General features: G+C 37.5%; 1 pseudogene across 1 annotated transcript in view; it reads right to left on the bottom strand.

Moving 5' to 3' along the window:
• LOC144651498 (sodium channel protein 1 brain-like) overlaps window positions 1-15,778 on the bottom strand; it is a 34,193-nt pseudogene extending 18,415 nt beyond the window's left edge. Inside the window, exons 1-8 of the transcript XR_013570326.1 lie at window positions 14,882-15,778; window positions 4,041-4,168; window positions 3,445-3,525; window positions 2,436-2,564; window positions 1,731-1,822; window positions 834-1,028; window positions 330-390; window positions 99-240 (exon numbers count right to left, since the gene is read on the bottom strand). The product of XR_013570326.1 is annotated as a sodium channel protein 1 brain-like (transcript). The remainder of the gene's footprint in view (window positions 1-98; window positions 241-329; window positions 391-833; window positions 1,029-1,730; window positions 1,823-2,435; window positions 2,565-3,444; window positions 3,526-4,040; window positions 4,169-14,881) is intronic.
• Window positions 15,779-17,383: the final 1,605 nt, after the last annotated feature.

Genomic DNA, 17,383 nt, shown 5'->3' with positions numbered 1-17,383 from the left:
CGTAAAAAAGCACTTTGGATAGGAAAATATGTCAAAAAATATGTCAACGCGAAAAAGAAAAAATCATATTAAATAAAAGGAATGGGGTCAATACTTACATAGTTAAAGACGTTTTCCCAAAAGTCCATTGTAATAAGTTGAAAAGCCGTTACTAAAGACCAGGCGAAGTTGTCAAAGTTAGTGTAGCCATGATTAGGGTTATCACCAGCAGACAAACACGTGTAGTTCGCAGGACATGGACTGAAATAAATAGTTTTCGTATTAGCCATTTTAATGCATGGAGGCTCTGATTAAAAACATGTACTATATAAATTAGTTTGTATTCTTACCCTGCAGTTGAAGAATTTCCACAAACCATAGGATTGTCGTCGCTGCCTCTAAGCCACATACCTACAAGGAAACAGAAATTGAAGGTTTCTGTAATATCTTTCTCCTATTGCCAGTTTAAGCAATACACTGCGTAGCGAGTCCGCCATAAGGCCTACAATTGTGGACAAAGCTGCTCCGGTTTTCGGGCAAAATATGACCTCAAAGCTGAATTTGACATCCTCTCCTCTTTCTCAGTGTCGTTTCTTCCATTCCTAAACGTTTTGTTTGGAATGGGAGCTTCGGATTTGGGGGGTTATATATTTCAGCGTAAGTATTTTTAAGGGAAGATATCTTTAAAAACTGATTTTGATGAGAGCTGATATCTCAGAGATTTTTAGATTTTTGACTTTAACAGCATCATTTCGTACGACTGACTTTGTCACGTGACCAATTGCCGCAGAAACACCAATGTCTTAGAAACGATTTGATTTGGCAACAGATTGTGATTGGCAGGTGTCACTTACTTTCATTGGATATATATTTCTCATAGCCAATCGAACCATGTGGCGGCGGCGTGGCTATGCATTTATTTCTCAGCTGTCCAACAAAAAGCTGCATTCCAACCAAGGCGAAGATACACAGGAAAAACAGTGTGAGAATCAACACATCGGATAACATGGTCATGGACTTGAGGAGAGCGTTCACCATTGTCTTTAAACCTGTCAAAGAAAGTGAGAGCGTTCGTTAATGCTTGCTGCACATGCTATTTATGCATCATGGCGTCACACCAAATTCTCAGAACTAACATTAAAAGAAATGTATGGAAACCAGTGAGGAGAATTACGATTTCGAGCATGAGAGTAAATGGATCAAGAGGACTGAATATTAAATAATTCATTCAGTTTTTAATCTATATCCTAAGTATTTCATGGCGTACGAATAAGTGAGAAATTATCACAATTGTAGTATATTTTGCTACGAGTACTACTATGGAAAATCGATTGATTGACTGACTGACTGACTGTCTGACTGTCTGACTGTCTGACTGACTGACTGACTGACTGACTGACTGACTGACTGACTGACTGACTGACGGACGGACGGACGGACGGACGGACGGACGGACGGACGGACGGACGGACGGACGGACGGACGGACGGACGGACGGACGGACGGACGGACTGACGGACTGACTGACTGAAAAACTGACTGACGGAAAGAAAAGAAACTAAAAGGTATGAAATTGGATTCTTTAATGCACTTCGTGAATTTCAATCCTATGCATCATTTAGCAAAAGTTGCAAATGTCCTGACTGATTACTTTAATTATTACTATATATTGGGTTAACGAGGATTACTAGCGAAGAAATATTGCACCATAAACACAGATCAACTGTCTTGCGACGTCGTTCTATTCTCACCTTCAACTGTGGAAATAGTTCTAAGAGCTCGAAGAACTCTAAATGTTCTAATGCCTGACAAGTTGTAGACATTAGGCAAAAGAGTGATATACCTGTTTGGAAGACAAAGAAGAAATATTGAGTGTGCTTACCTCTCCTTAATTCCCCATACCAATACCCCCTGTTTTAGAAGCAGAAATTTAATAAATCCTCTTTCCAAGTTAGTGTTTTAGTTTAGTGGCGTCACCCAATCTTTTATATTATTCACGTCAACCAAACAGATTGAGCCGACTGAACGCAACAAGTTTAAACTGATCTAAAATAAACCAGAAAAAACTGGAATCCTGGACTTCATATCAAGTTAAAAGATCTCACCGTTACATTGCGAGAGCTGTGAAGGAAGGTAAAGATCTCACAAAGCACCCTTTTTGCGCAGATGAATTTTTAACCATGTTAACGTTTAAAACTGCTTCAGTTTTGAAATGTGTCGTGTGAAATGAACTTCTTGGGAGAGACACTTGCATTTGCCGAGTCAAGCTGATCGGATAAGTAAAAAACTCAGTTCACTCTCAACTTTTTGCTATAGCATCCACGAACGATAGATGACTAGGACAAACAATAAGCACTTTTTTGTTCCCCCTTTTAAGCTTTCTCCCCCACTCTCCACTCAGTAAAGAACAATAAATGATAAACGGTTCAGTTTACAAAAGAGCATGTCAAACTTACCCCAAAATTACAACAACAAAATCTAGCCAGTTCCACGGATCCCTGAGATAAGCATATTTGTGCATACAAAATCCTTTAGCTATAATCTTAAGAAGCATTTCAACTGTGTATATTGCGGCAAATACGTACCTAGTAGTAGACAAAAACAATCATTGATTAAAACACGAAGGCATCACAATCACATTTTAGGGCTTCTAGTGGTGTGACTCTTGTTAAATTGATTATAAATAAATAAACAGTTACATAAAACAGTGGCCATTTTTGCAAGTTTGTTGTTCGTAATCTGTTTTATTTTTCCTCAATCGTAGCCATCTTTGTTTATTTTGGGTTTATTATTACTTCCTTGGTGTTTTTCTACCTTGGAAAACTATTATTTTGAGGTTTTCTTCAAATTGACATCGTTCCTTTAAGTTGCTTCACGCCGTGATTGGCGAGTATTTACGAGGATGGTTTCCAAAGAAGCGTTGGACATCGCTGGCCTTTCTTAAAGAAATCTCCCCAGAGTAATTTCTCGTGTTCTCGTTCTCTTGAAGGCGAGTCGCCATGCTCCTTAGGTCCCCTGTTTTCGCCAATGTCTCGCATTTCTTAATCGCTAGTGATTATAATTAAGGCCTGCCTTAACTAGGAAACACTGTTCCTTGTCATGCATGAGATCCTAGGTGGCTAAATTGGCGGGAAGCAAGGGAAATGTTTTGCTGCCTGGGTGGCTAAACGAGTGTCACACATGCGCATAAACTAGTCAACATTGCTTTTGACCTGAGGCAAAAACATTTTCTTGTTTCCGAGAAACGAAATTTGTTTCCGTAACATGTGTTTCCCTCGCGGCTTAACGGGGAAACATTTGCCTCCGCAACGATGTTTCCGCAACAATGTTTCCTAGTTTTGCCAGGCCTTATAAGGTAAAAAGCCCTTGACTAAAGCCACTTTTGGACGGAAATAACACACGGAACTGAGAAAACAGCGTTCTTGAATTAATGTTACACATGTTTTAAAATCAATTGTTACTTACTCTGGTTCCTCTGGAGCGTTCTTAATGGCAAGAAAAATACAATTTACAATTATTGTTAGAAGTATAAATAATTCAAAAAATCTACAGTAGGGTTAAGGAAATTATTTTTCTAATAAGGCAAAGACTAGAAATAGAAAACAAACCACAAGATCAACAACAATAGAGCTGGTTCGCTTATTTTGCAACCTGGGTGCCAGGTGTGAAATTTAAGATCAGAATATTTCGTCTTTTTCGATTCTTAAGCGTTTGAATCAATCGGGCGTAGATTTTCCTTGCATGAATCAATCTTTACAAACGTTCTCTTCGTGAAACGTTTTAGATTTGCATTTAAATGGATTCTATAGAGAAGAGACTTCATTTCTATTGGCCAGCTGGCGCAGGCATTCTCTGACCCATAAGTATACCCCTACCTTTCATTTGCAAATTTTGTTAAACCTCTAAAATAGATTACTTTCAAGAGAGACAAGTGTGAAAGGGTCAGTTTAATGTAAACTTTAAAAGTTTGCAGGAAAGACCATTTCATACACGCGGTCTGCTAACATCATTACGCACTAAAAGGCAGCGATAAGATTAAAATTCAATAATTAAAAGGATACTGATTTGTAATAAGAATAATTATTGCTTTCCGCACTGCATTTAATGGTCCAAATAAAAATAAAGATTTCTCCTTGCTAAATCTAAAGACGTATTGCCTGCCAAGGCGGGTAGCTACGATCACAAATGTCTGAAAGAGAAAACAAATCACAAGTTTAAACAGTGTAGTTACTAATATAGTATATCTTTCCTAAATGACTTTCTACAAGAATGGAGTGTTTACTTTAGGTTTTTAGTTCGTTGATCTTCTACGTTACAGTTGGTTTATAAAATTTGGCTGGGAAACTCTCCCGGCGGATGAGATAAAGGATAGGCCGGACCATGAGCGCAGCATACCAACAGCGGAAAGAAGTGCGAAACAGGTGTGCCGAGAATTTCCCGCTGTTCTGCTTTTCGGGCGCAAAACTGAGTAGTTTATGAAAACATCTCAGGATGTGTATTAGAGTAGCTTTTTTAACTGCTGTAACTTTCAAACGTAAAATAGCCCTAAATTTAGCCTTTAACCGGCGTCATAAAGAATAACTACTTGTCGTTAAACAATGATAATTGAATTTTTTTGCCATTTCTTTTCCAATCGCTCAAAAGACACTCACTCTAGGCTATTTAGTATTTAACGCAAGAACATTTAGGCCATTTTACTATTTTATAGCCTTTCATTATTTTACAGCCATTTTCGTGAAAAAAATGGATAAAAACTTGAATCAGAATCATGCAAGCGACACCAAGGGTGGAAAGCGCCAAAATAATGAACATGCATGTTCAGTGCGCATGTTCAGTACAATTGCTTTTTCTACTGTTAGACTTTTTTATTAATGTACGCATAAAAAAGCTTTCTGAAGTTTATTGATGAAAAATTTCCACAACAAGACCACAGGGGCAACTTATATTAAAACTTACGCCACATTTAGCTTTTCATTTTTTTCTTTGACAAACTTTTCCGCATTTTCTTTTTTAATGAAAACTTGGTTTTGGTTAAGCATGTTTGCCATGCCAATCAGACGCTTCGCTCGGTCATAACAAATTGATCATCGCTTATTTCTTGGCTAACGTTGCCCTCAACAACTAGAAAGTAGCCTTTGAAAAGTTTGACGTTTCTTATTTCACACTCGTTCAATCGCGCGCGATCCTTGTAGTGCGTAAAATGTTTCGTTTCGTGAGAGGTTCAATGCGTGCGCGTGAGTGTCAAGCTTGGGCGAAAGTCAGTTGAAATGAGACCTTGTGTGTGTAATCCCGGTGAACTGAAAATGACACTTTTCATGATTGGCGCCAAAAACTTCAGTGAAACTGTTCTTCATTTCGTAAATACAACAGTGAATTGATGTATATGTTAAAAAAATGAAAGGTTTCTTTATACCAAGTTTTAACCAATGTTTGTTATATCAGGATTTGACTACAGTTTCTATTTGCCTCGACCTTCGGGGAAAATAAGTTTTTCTATTTCAAAAGTTTAAATCAAATATGTTTTTCACTAAAGAAAATTTGAATATTCGATTTCAAGTTTGCATGTTCATTATCCTGAAAAGCTAAGGGGTCATCTTTTCAGACGCAATGGTTATAAATATTTTACAATTTACAGAAGTATTTCATTTGCATGTGAATTCGCGATCTAAATTATCAATCCCTTTAATTGTGTTATCTGTCAGTACTGTCGGAGGTAAATATGTCTTGTTGTGTGCTATTGTAGTGTTGCAGATTTTCTTCACACATTAGAAAAATAAACGTTGGATTACATTTACAAACTCGGATTACCTATTTTATTTTTAAGAAGGATTTGAGGATTAATTTCCGAAATGTCTTCGTTTCTTGAAATGACTCAGGATCTAGCAAAGTATTTAAATATTGAAATTATCGTTTAATGTTACCTAACACCGCTCAACAGTTATTTTTACGCCGAAGTTGAAGCTCGTCAAATTGACTTAATGCCGTCTGCCAGTCTTACATTAGAACCGGAATAGCTTAACTTGAAAAGCAAAAATTGTTTTGGTTCAATTTGAGCGGATAGATAATTATTAAAGATTTTATTCAAGAAAGGTTCCCTAAATACGAAACTCTTTTTGGCATTAAACTAGCTCTTTACACGCGTCGAAAATTTGTTACAATTAATTTTGCGCATTGCTTTGTAACAAGCAATATAACATAATATAAACGTTCGACGTATTTACAGGCCTTGCTTAAGGTCCTAATTCCTAACATTCGATAGCCGCGAAATTGAAATATCTTTAGCTTCTGACTTCACAGAAAACCATTTTAAATTACACATAAATTCATCGCGGGTGATCCATACTTCTGAGTAAATCAGTTTTTTTTTAGAGAAGAGTGTTTATTTTCAATAATAAAAGTTACTGAAATACCTACTGTTTATACAGTCTTAATTTCAGCTAAAAATTACAAAGCATGAACCAATCATGAATCAGAAATCGACAATAAAAATTTATTTCCAAAAGGAGAGATAATTTTCCTGTCTTACTCGTTCGCAATTGGAACTTAACTTTTTGCGCCACAAAAAAACTGTTTTTAAGGGAATTCTGGCGAATAAAAACTATCCAACGATTGACGCAAAAAATTAAAAGTATCATTCCCGCATAGTCCACTGCTTGCCCGGATTTGTCATATTGACCGGGCCGGTAAATTCTGTGCTGTTATCGGTGTTAAAAACACAGGAAGCAGGAAAGCATTTAACTTAAACTTCATATTAGACCAATATTTAACGAAATTATTTGACTTACGTTTGTTTGCGGCGAATCGAAATCTTCCAGCGGCTGGCGTAGATATTCCGGGGATATTGGCACGAAGGTGTGTGTTTGAGATTCACTTGAGTTCGAGTTAAGAGAGATTCCATTAATAGAAGTCCCCGACGAGCTATGATTGATGTTCCTGTTACTTGCTGTCGCGTTTTGACTAGAAGACTTTGGTGTTATTCTAAAACTCGCGCTTGATTTCATCGTGGCAAAGATGTCGAATTTGCATTTTTAAAATGCTTAACCAAGATGCTTTCTTGAACGAACGTCTCTCCTTTCTATCGTTGACGGCCAATCGAATCACAAAATTAACAATGTTTTCCTCTTCCACTGCATCTCAACAAACAAATTAAAAGCACGCTTCATGGTTAGACAGTCGTTCGGAGCTGTTAAAAATACATCGCAGTCCGATTATCCACTTAGGGTTTCAGCGAGTTACAGGCGTGCCACAAAAAAGGTTCAGAAGCAACCAGAATAATTTTCTCTTGCCCTTAATTTTTTTCTTTCGGGTTTAGCGGCACTCGGAATTCTGTGCAACTTTATACATCATACACGAAGGTTGTTTGGTGTCAAAATTATATGACGTATCAGAGTCTCGTAACCATGGAAACCTTTGTTTTCGTAGCACCTGCCGAAGAGGGAATTCGCTCTTAATCATGTTTCGCATATCGAGGTTTAGTCGAATTAATTGTGCACGTATAAACAAACGTGTGCTACGATACACGCCAGAGGGTTGCTTAAAAAGGCTGGGAGCGGTTACAGGGTACCTATTCAACAAATCAAGGAAATCGAAAGTCGCTCGAGTTGATTTTCACAAAATCGAATGCTAATTACTCATGAAAATTAGCGCGCGCGCCATCAGCACTCGAAAAGCAATTGAAAAACACAGTTACTAAAAAAAGCCATTGCGGTTGACTTCCACTCGCGATGAAAAAAGCAAAACAAGTCTTGTTTTAGCGGTTTCAAAACCCGTTACAATAAAAAGAATCTTCATTTTCAATTTTTTTAACACTCGTATTAGGTGGGAAATGCGATTATTTTGATCTGATAAAACTGTCAATTTGGCATTCTTCCATGGTGACTTATGTTTCCCTGGTGATAAAACAGTGAAAAATTGCTATAACTTTACGATCTACTAAGCAAACTCAGTTATTTGTACCAAAAAATATTCAATTTAACTGAACAGCTAACCGACTCTCAATTTTTCACAATTTACTCTGAGCTTATTAACTTGTCACATTTTGCAGCATGAAATAACAAACTTATCAAACGATGGTTGATATCTTCTTAGCGGTGCGCTTCTTTTTTACAAAAGGTCCACCTGCATAAAATAAGTAGATTATTTACTGGTACATCTAATAACTTTGGAAATAAGTCATTTGTAAACTTCACAGGTTTTATATCAGTGGTCGATAAATACAAGTATTTCGTATCATATCTTTAAACTAACAAATCCTAAATGACAGCTGTGTTTTACTGTGTTACCTGTGGTAATATTAGCGGCATTTCAACTTCCCGCGCGCCTTTTAAGCACTCCTGCTAGAGCTGTTCACAACTAGAGTAATACACGCCCATTAGGCAAATATTGAATTACTAACCAAGTGCAAATTTCGAAAACCCAAGATCACCTTCAAAACTCTTCTTATATTTTTTTCATGCAATGCCTTTAATTATTTTCTTGGAGGAATTCGATTTTAAGTTAATAAAACTTTTTTAATTTGATAATTTAGTGGTTAAGAAATGTCAGAAATTAATCCATAATGGGGAATGAAAGAAAACAATATTTTCACAATTTCGAAGAAACGTTAAGTGACTAAAAATAACTGCAAGCATAAATGTGAGAATTTGTTGAAAAGCCAGGCATATATCAGGCATAAACCTAAGCTTCCTGGGCGGTAAAAGAGTGTTATTATCTAATTGGGCTCAATAATGTATAAGTAACGCACGAAACGAGCAAAAATATCACACGGTATTTGTACTATAATAGACCGGTTAAACAGGTTTTCTGTTGACCTTTTATTCGCTCTGACCGCTCGAGAGTGACAAACGCGGTTGAAAGTCAGGACCTCGGGAAAGAACAACGTTCGATAATAAACCTCTTATCAGACATTGTAGTATGCTGTACATCTCTACTCGTCATTCGCATTCTAACTTGCCTTACAAACTCACCAAAATTTTACTTAACATTTACAGCAATACTACACACTAAAATATCTGATAAGATATATTTAAGCCTGGTTTTCACTAGCGACGCAAGCACAAGCGCAAGCACAAACGCAAGCAAAACAACCCAGCCAAAAAACAAAAAACACAAAAACAAAAACACAAAGAAAACAAGACAAACGCAAGCAAGCGAACATGAAAAGAAATGACCCCTGTGCTTTTGCTTGACACACTCCAAGTTCAAGCATAAGCATCAAAATTCAATGTGTTTGTGCTGCTTTTGCTTGCATCGAAGCCGTATTCATGGTAAAATAAGGGCTGTTATGCTTGCGCTTGTGCTTGCGTCGCTGATGAAAACCAGGCTTTACTAAAGAGCTATCCCTTTTATAAAAAACAAGTTAAAGCAGGTAAAAAACCTAAAACATTGCTAGTTTTTAAAATGGTGAATATCTTCGCTAATTCTGACGCCAAAATCAACATATTTATTTCCAATCATTTCATAATAAACTCATGTCAAGTTCTCAATCAAACCTGGCAGCTTGCTAGAGTCCATTATTCGCAAACAATACCACATGCTTTTTTCCCTTAATCGGTTTTCCATGTTCAGAAAGTCCATTTTTGCCTTGGCATTCACAAGTTGTCCGAAGGAGTATTAACGAGCTGTCTCAGAGAAGATTTATAACAGGAAAGATTGGTTGTTCCCATTGTTTTCAAGAAAGTCCATTTTTGCCTTGGCATTCACAAGTTGTCCGAAGGAGTATTAACGAGCTGTCTCAGAGAAGATTTATAACAGGAAAGATTGGTTGTTCCCATTGTTTTAAAGAAAGTCCATTTTTGCGTTGGCATTCACAAGCTCCGTAGGAGTAAAAACTGTTTCCGAGATTATTTGAAACAGAAAAGATTGATTGTTGTCACTGTTTTTAAGAAAGTCTATTTTTGTCTTAGCATTAGAGAGCTGTTAGTAAGATTAGATAATTTATAGTGAATAGGATTCAATGGTGTTAATGTTCCAAGACAAGAAAGACGTCACGAGCACATACTACACGTCATACACTGCATGGTTCCATATATTAGCCGCACGAGATACGACTTGGTGGCAAAGTCATGAGTACACTGAAACTCTTTTGCGGACCACAGTGGTTTTCTCTAATGACTGTGGTGAAACCAAGACCAAATTATCTCATGGCCAACTATAAAGCTATAAGCTAATCAGAACTTGCAGCGAAAACATGCAACCCTTTGCAATTACCTTAAGGTTACTATTGTAAGCGGCTACTAATTTTAGCGATTTTAGCAAAAATTGCTAAATTTAGTGCTGGCTAAAATTTGACTCGGTCAAATTTAACTATAGTCGACTTGAAAAATTCTTTTTAAAATAGATGCCAATAACTTTGTTCTTTCTGGCAATGCAAAATTAGTTCAATTTTAAGTGAGTTTGTTCTTTTACTGAACATTTATTTCCATCTAAGCTATATGTTCATTGAAAACTGGTTTACACGATATCATCAACTTTTTAAATTTTTCGGAAAATCTCTAAATTAAATAGTCGCTAAATCTTGTTCTGAAAAAATCGCTCAAATTGCAAAGCACGGCGCGGGAAAACATGCAGCCCGGATACAAACCGCGGGAAAACATGTGGCCCGGGTGCAAAGTGTGGAAAAACATACAGCTCAAGTACAAAGCGCGGGAAAACATACAGCCCGGGTACAAAGCGCGGGAAAACACACAGCTCGAGTACAAAGCGCGGGAAAACACACAGCTCGAGTGCAAAGTGCGGGAAAACATAAAGCTCAAAAAAAGAAAGAGTACAAAGCGCGGGAAAACATACAGCTCGAGTACAAAGCGCGGGAAAACATACAGCCCGAGTGCAAAGTGCGGGAAAACATGTAGCTCAAGTACAAAGCGCGGGAAAACATTCAGCTCGAGTACAAAGCGCGAAAAAACATGTAGCTCAAGTACAAAGCGCGGGAAAACATACAGCCCGAGTGCAAAGTGCGGGAAAACATGTAGCTCAAGTACAAAGCGCGGGAAAACATTCAGCTCGAGTACAAAGCGCGAAAAAACATGTAGCTCAAGTACAAAGCGCGGGAAAACATACAGCCCGAGTGCAAAGTGCGGGAAAACATGCAGCTCAAGTACAAAGCGAGGGAAAACATACAGCCCGAGTGCAAAGTGCGGAAAAACATACAGCCCGAGTACAAAGCGCGGGATAACATACAGCTCGAGTACAAAGCGCGGGAAAACATACAGCTCGAGTACAAAGCGCGGGAAAACATGCAGCTCGAGTACAAAGCGCGGGAAAACACACAGCTCGAGTACAAAGCGCGGGATAACATACAGCTCGAGTAAAAAGCGCAGGAAAACATACAGCTCGAGTACAAAGCGCGGGATAACATACAGCTCAAGGACAAAGCGCGGGATAACATACAGCTCAAGGACAAAGCGCGGGAAAACATACAGCTCGAGTACAAAGCGCGGGAGAACGCGCCTCAGCTAAATAGCGATTGGTTCTGATCGTCTAAAAAGTAACCATCATGCCACCGCGTCTCCCACCAACCAACATGTCGACAGTTTCTGCCAACCTTTATAAATATGGTTTAATCAGTTCATTGAATATGTTCTTTGTTCTACACTCATCATGCAGTTGAGTTTGAGCCACTCAAACTTTTCTCTGTTGTGTACAAAGGATATTCAACAGGCACATTCAATAAGACAGGTCTAGGAAAAGAGAAAAGTGATATTCTCTGGAGTTTTAATTTATTATAGCAATAAACTATACGCTCTAGATCGAAATAAATGATTTCACTTCAAAACCAGCCTTACAGTAATCTACAGTCATTGTCTAAACCAAATATGTACGGTTCTTTACTAGGAGTTCAGTTTACACACATTAAATATCAAACAAAAATTCTAATTTCTTAAAAAAGGGAAGTCAGGGGCTTTGAAAAAGGCGGAAATAACCAAATCAAGTAACCTCTGTCGTTAAACCTAAGATTGATCTAAACTGTCTTTCAGGATTAGAAAATAATAGAGGGGTTTATCATGAAAAGGTCCGGGCTAAACAAGAATGACAGTCGCGGAGAATTAAACGATGAAAATTGCACGAAAGTGTTCATCAACGCGCCCACCAAGCGTAGCCAAACATCAGAAACATCTCGTCGATTCTCAGAAAATTAATTTGAGTAGGTTCAAACTCGACAGGATCGTACAAGAGGCGACGAGAGCAGTCGAGAGCGCACGAGAGTCGAAGAAAGTCGCCAAGAGCGCACGAGAGTCGCCGAGAGGGCACGAGGGCCAACGAGAGCGCACAATCATCATCTTTCGAGAAAAATCCTCTCTAGAGGAGAGCTAGTTTTTAAAACTGAAAGTCTCCTCATGTGAAGAGTACCCTGTATTATCCTATAAAGTACCCCTTCACAGTCAAATGATACATCCTTTTCACTACAGTTATCTTTCTACCAGTGCAGAATCAACTGTTCACTTTTAATCGTAAGGCGGTGATTATATTCTCGCTACTATAGACACTGAACCTGTACACTCCTCTCGCCTGGTATATGCTAACTTTAGACGGAACACTAGCATTTGTTTTTAACAACAAGGCTGTGAGCTCATCTCAAGCTTTCTATCGACTAACAAAACCATAAAAACCAAGACTGAAAAAGTCTGTGGAGTTCTTGCCTATTGATTGCTATCATTTCCTATTGATTGCTATCATTATTAAAACCTGTAAAATATGTTGGAAAATAAACGTTTTCAAAAGATTTATTGTGTTGTCAGCGCGCGCATTTTCGTCGAAATTGTCGGCACTATCGATGAGATTAAACCAAATATCTTCCAAGTATCGAAATAAATATGCATGTAAATGACAAATTTACCCTGATAAAACCACAACCACGTCAAGCCTGTTACTTGCATATATCTACCCATATTTCCGCAGACATATTTTAAAATTTTTATCTTTTTTACTAAAAAGCAAAAACATGTGAGATCTCTAGTCTACATTTCATTGGCATACACGCAACTTTGTAAGCCCTCGAAGGCTGTTTGTTGAAGTGAAAGCAGCCGGCTTCCACCTGTTATTTAAACTGCATAAAAATACAGCGAGAAATACCCGGCGGAAAAAAGACACAATTTCTTTCGCAGACTGCAATTTTGTAAAAGAATTGTGCAAAATAATATAAGATGACCAAAGATACGGTACATTACGAATGAGACCAATCTATTTCAATATGTAAGTGAAACAGAAGCCATGTCGTGTTTAAGGTAAAGACATGAAAAATTAACATGCGAAAAGAAATTTTAACAAAATTAATTAAATATTTGAAGTGACGAGGCATGCAGACGATATTTTGAGGACCAATAGATGCCTTTTGCGAGCAAAATATAAACGCAAGAAAATTCAATGTTGAAAAATCATTTAAGAAAACTCGAAGAACTTCAACCATCGTGTTCAAGAACAAAGACGAAAGATATTCCAGCCGACTTTAATTTAAATTTAAACAGTAGATATGTAAATAATCTACTTCACCCAATAAATATTCGTTGGTTCTCGAACACAGCAATCATTTCGCATGACATTGTCAATTACATTTTCCTTTTTCTTGAAAAGCTGTCCCTTGAAAAATTAGGCCTTCTATAAAATACTCTTTGTTAATGTGGACCAGTCCATAGGCCACTCGTTAAACCAAACAGGAATTTTAGGAGACCTGTTATTTCATGTTAGAGTTTATTCGGTTTCAATGGAGGAAGTTTAAACAAGTTTTTAGCTGGCTATTGCCGCTTCCTCTAAGCTTAAAACATGACACAAAAGCTTAAAAGACAAATTTCAATTTATAGTGAAGAAAAACTCAAAAAACCCAAACACAACGTTACCATGGCAACCAAGAGAAGGACACAAGTTCACATCAAAAACATCGAGTGGAATTTTCAATCACGCACGCAAATTTTCATTTACAGACAAGCGAATATTTAATATTTAGCAATAAACACTTTTATTTAAAACGAGAAAGAAGGACTTTTCTGACAATTCAAATAGCGCACGTACGCCGGCCGGTAAAGAAAATATGAAAATTTGAATATCAATCCGAAGCGCAATATTTTACACAGACTAAATTAAATTTGGTAAAATTGAAATGTTGATACCACACTTCTGCAAAAATTCATGAAATCCGCTACCTTTTCGAATACACTTTGCTCTGCTGAACAAAAACATCCTTTTGACTGGTCATTGTTTCGAACCAAAATCTATATGCATGCGAGGTAGAATATATTCCGATAACAAAGTCAAGCCGGGGTGATATCGTTAAAACAGCCTGAGAAATTGATCGTTAAAGTCAACGTGAAGACCTCACATCGCTTGGTTCTTGTTCGTAAACTTTTATTTGATAAGCGACTTTGTCACACAACAAAAACAAAATTGTAAACATGTAAAGCCAAATCAACGTAGGACGACGTGACGAAATGAGAAGATATATTTGCGCTTTGATTAGCCTTGAAGCGGGTATTACTGAACCAAAACAGCGAAATGATTGTAGTTGCGAGCATTATTACAACGGAAACCCAAATGAATAGCACAGTGTGATGTACACAAAAATATTCAGGGCAGCTGACAGACAGTTTTTACTGTTCAGAATCGGATGTTGAATACAAAGCATCTATGAGAAAAGGATAGAAATTATATATTACTGTTATTCGTCTGAAGCTGAGAGTGAACAACCCAATATTAACAGCTGACAGAATAAATGTCGATATTAAGTACATCCTATTTATCGTCACCTTGCTTGGCGAACAAGAAGAAGCTCCAATATAAATTTTACTTCTCGTTAGAAAGAGTTGCCATGCACCCCGGCCGGCCAGGGTCCTTAATAAATCGAAAGATAAAACTACAAATGCATTTTAAGCTGATAAAGAAATTTAGAAATGCAGATACGGAAGTTATTTACCTCGCATTCCGGTTCTTCTATTTGTTCTTCGGCTTGTTGCACTGTTGTCTCTGCTGTTGTGTTATCTACCGCGAGAGCCGTTGCTGCCCGCAAAATGCCGGCAGCACCAACCACTAACGGAGTACCTTTAACTCTTGGCGATGAGCCACCGTTTCTTTCGCGCAACTCTCTTAAAACACTTGTCCTGTCTTGTTCAGTAATATCAAGAGATGATTGTCCGGTAATACGTGTCCCTGTCGCCTGATCGATTTCTGTTGCTGACTCCCTCCATTGCCTGTTCTTGAGTGTAAAGATCGTAGTGATACAGCAGGGTACAAAGAAGGCAATTTAACTCTTCCACCAGGCGCGTTTTTCAGTGAAGTTAAATCCTTATTTCGTGCGGCTCTGTTTCGTTGGTTGTTCACCTGAGCTCTTGCTACAGCTGCGCTGGAAATAACTGGAGCGAACCTCACCATTGTGACTTTCTCAGTGTTTCATCTCTGTTACTTCACAACAGTGAAGTTTCACCCAAATAGATGAAGCCATCCACACAAATTGGCGAAGTTAAGACAAAATTTTCTTGACGTGTCACACAGAGCCTCAGACGCTCTTCAGAGATGTATTTTCTAGTGATTTCTACATCAAATATTCTTAGCTTCTCCCCGTGCACACAACGCTAAACAATCATTTGCTGCGTAAAATTCACGGTAGCCTTACTAATTCATGTTCAATTATTAAAACTTTAAGTTGAGCGCTGGCAACAAGCGAGTGTCAAAGTAACTGACGGGTTAAGAGTATCAGAGAAATGCTTCAAGCTTGTTACAGTGCGCTCAATGTTCACACAGTTGCTATGAGCGCACGAATGTTAGGGTGATGTATTGTTGACCGGCGGAGTTTTAGTGACTTGTTTTCATGTTTAATCTCCTGAGGCGGCTCTGACAACTTGCTCAGTAAAGCAGGTGGTTTGAAGCGCCAAAAATAAATTTATGTAAATGAAAACGAACATTAACGGGTTGAGCTCACAATAAGAGCTATTCATCCCGCTGCTATCAGCGTTTTTGTGATGGAAAAAAAAAATGAATTTCCACGATTACAATCTTAAACGTCCCTATATCAAACAAAACGAAAACCCATAAGATATCTATTTCAACTGAGACACGGTTCTTATTTCTTAGGCTTGGATGACTTTATTTTAAGACGACCAGTTAGTCTGCCCGCTAATAAAAGTTTACTGGATAATATAAAGGTTTTCTCGGGTGGGCGAACGAAATGATTCGCCGCAAAAAAATTAAAACAATCTTGTCTTTCTTTAATCGACAGTAGGCCTTCACTTCACCAATCAAATTGCCAAGTTAGATGATATTATATTAAACTACAAGCAAAGGAACTTAGAATTTACCGCGCTAATGGGTTCACCTCACAAATTAAATCGTTTCATTGTAAAAGTTGTGGTTCTGATAGGTTTCTAATTTTATAGTCAAACGAAAAACTTATGTGCGGTTTATAAATTACTTAAGTTTCGTTAACTTTTTTTTCAATGATAATAAACAGGAAACCAAAACAAAGAAAGGTATTTTCGCTGAAAAAGGAATAAAGAAAAAAATTCTTATATTCCAATTCCGAATAATCAAGATGTTGAAAAGGAAAAGACTGCAAGCTTTTTTGAAGATTGTCTCTCTTGATAATCAACAAAATACGTCAGGAATTGATGTTACGTACGGCCAGCTTGGATAAAAGAACCGATTCATATGCAGTAACCCCGTTGACTTGGAGTCTGCATACTGTAAATATTTCAGAAAAAACATTTTTCGTCTTTTATAGTGGTTCTAATTAAAACCTTCGGTGTCGGTTGCGTGTGAAAGGAAAAAAAATGGATACCTTTACGAAAAATTACGTATTCTAACACTAATTCGCACTTCCGATACAATTTATCCATATTTTTTATAAGAGCTTTCGCCTTCATATTTTTTGCTTGGCAAAACAAACGAAGTTTGTTTTGTCTAGGAACCGAGTTATTTTAAGTAATCATATAGAGTTTAAATTTAAATATTCCCAAAAGCCACTGTACCAATTGCGCTGTCAGATTGTGGAAATCAATGTGTCGTATAACAACAAAATCTCTCTCATAACTCATTTAACAAGTTTCGGTACTCTTTTGGACCGAAGGTCAAAAAAAAAATTCGTTCAAGACTGAAAAAATATGTAATTTTACCCAGAGAAGAAGAGAAAAAAAAATGCTACGTTCAACAAAAAACTAACCGTATCGGATATCGTTGACGAGAATGGATGGATGTTTGAAAATCTGCAAGGAAATACGATAAAATGGAATCGATTAGAAACTGGATCACTGCGATCAATGTTAAAAATATGGAAATTTATGGCAAAAATATTAATATTTTCTTCTCCTATAAAGCCCTCAGAGAATTCAGCAGGTTTTTCCGGTTGTCTTTGCATTTTATTCCACACACACATTCTCTAGCTCAATAAAATCATTATGCTTGTTTATCCTAGAGGAAATGTAAT

This window comes from Oculina patagonica, chromosome 1 (assembly GCF_052425735.1).
Source record: "Oculina patagonica isolate OP01 chromosome 1, crgOcupat, whole genome shotgun sequence".
NCBI classification, from domain to species: Eukaryota; Metazoa; Cnidaria; class Anthozoa; order Scleractinia; family Oculinidae; genus Oculina; species Oculina patagonica.
Note: the sequence above shows the minus strand (reverse complement) of the source record. Positions and strands in the feature narration are given on the sequence as shown.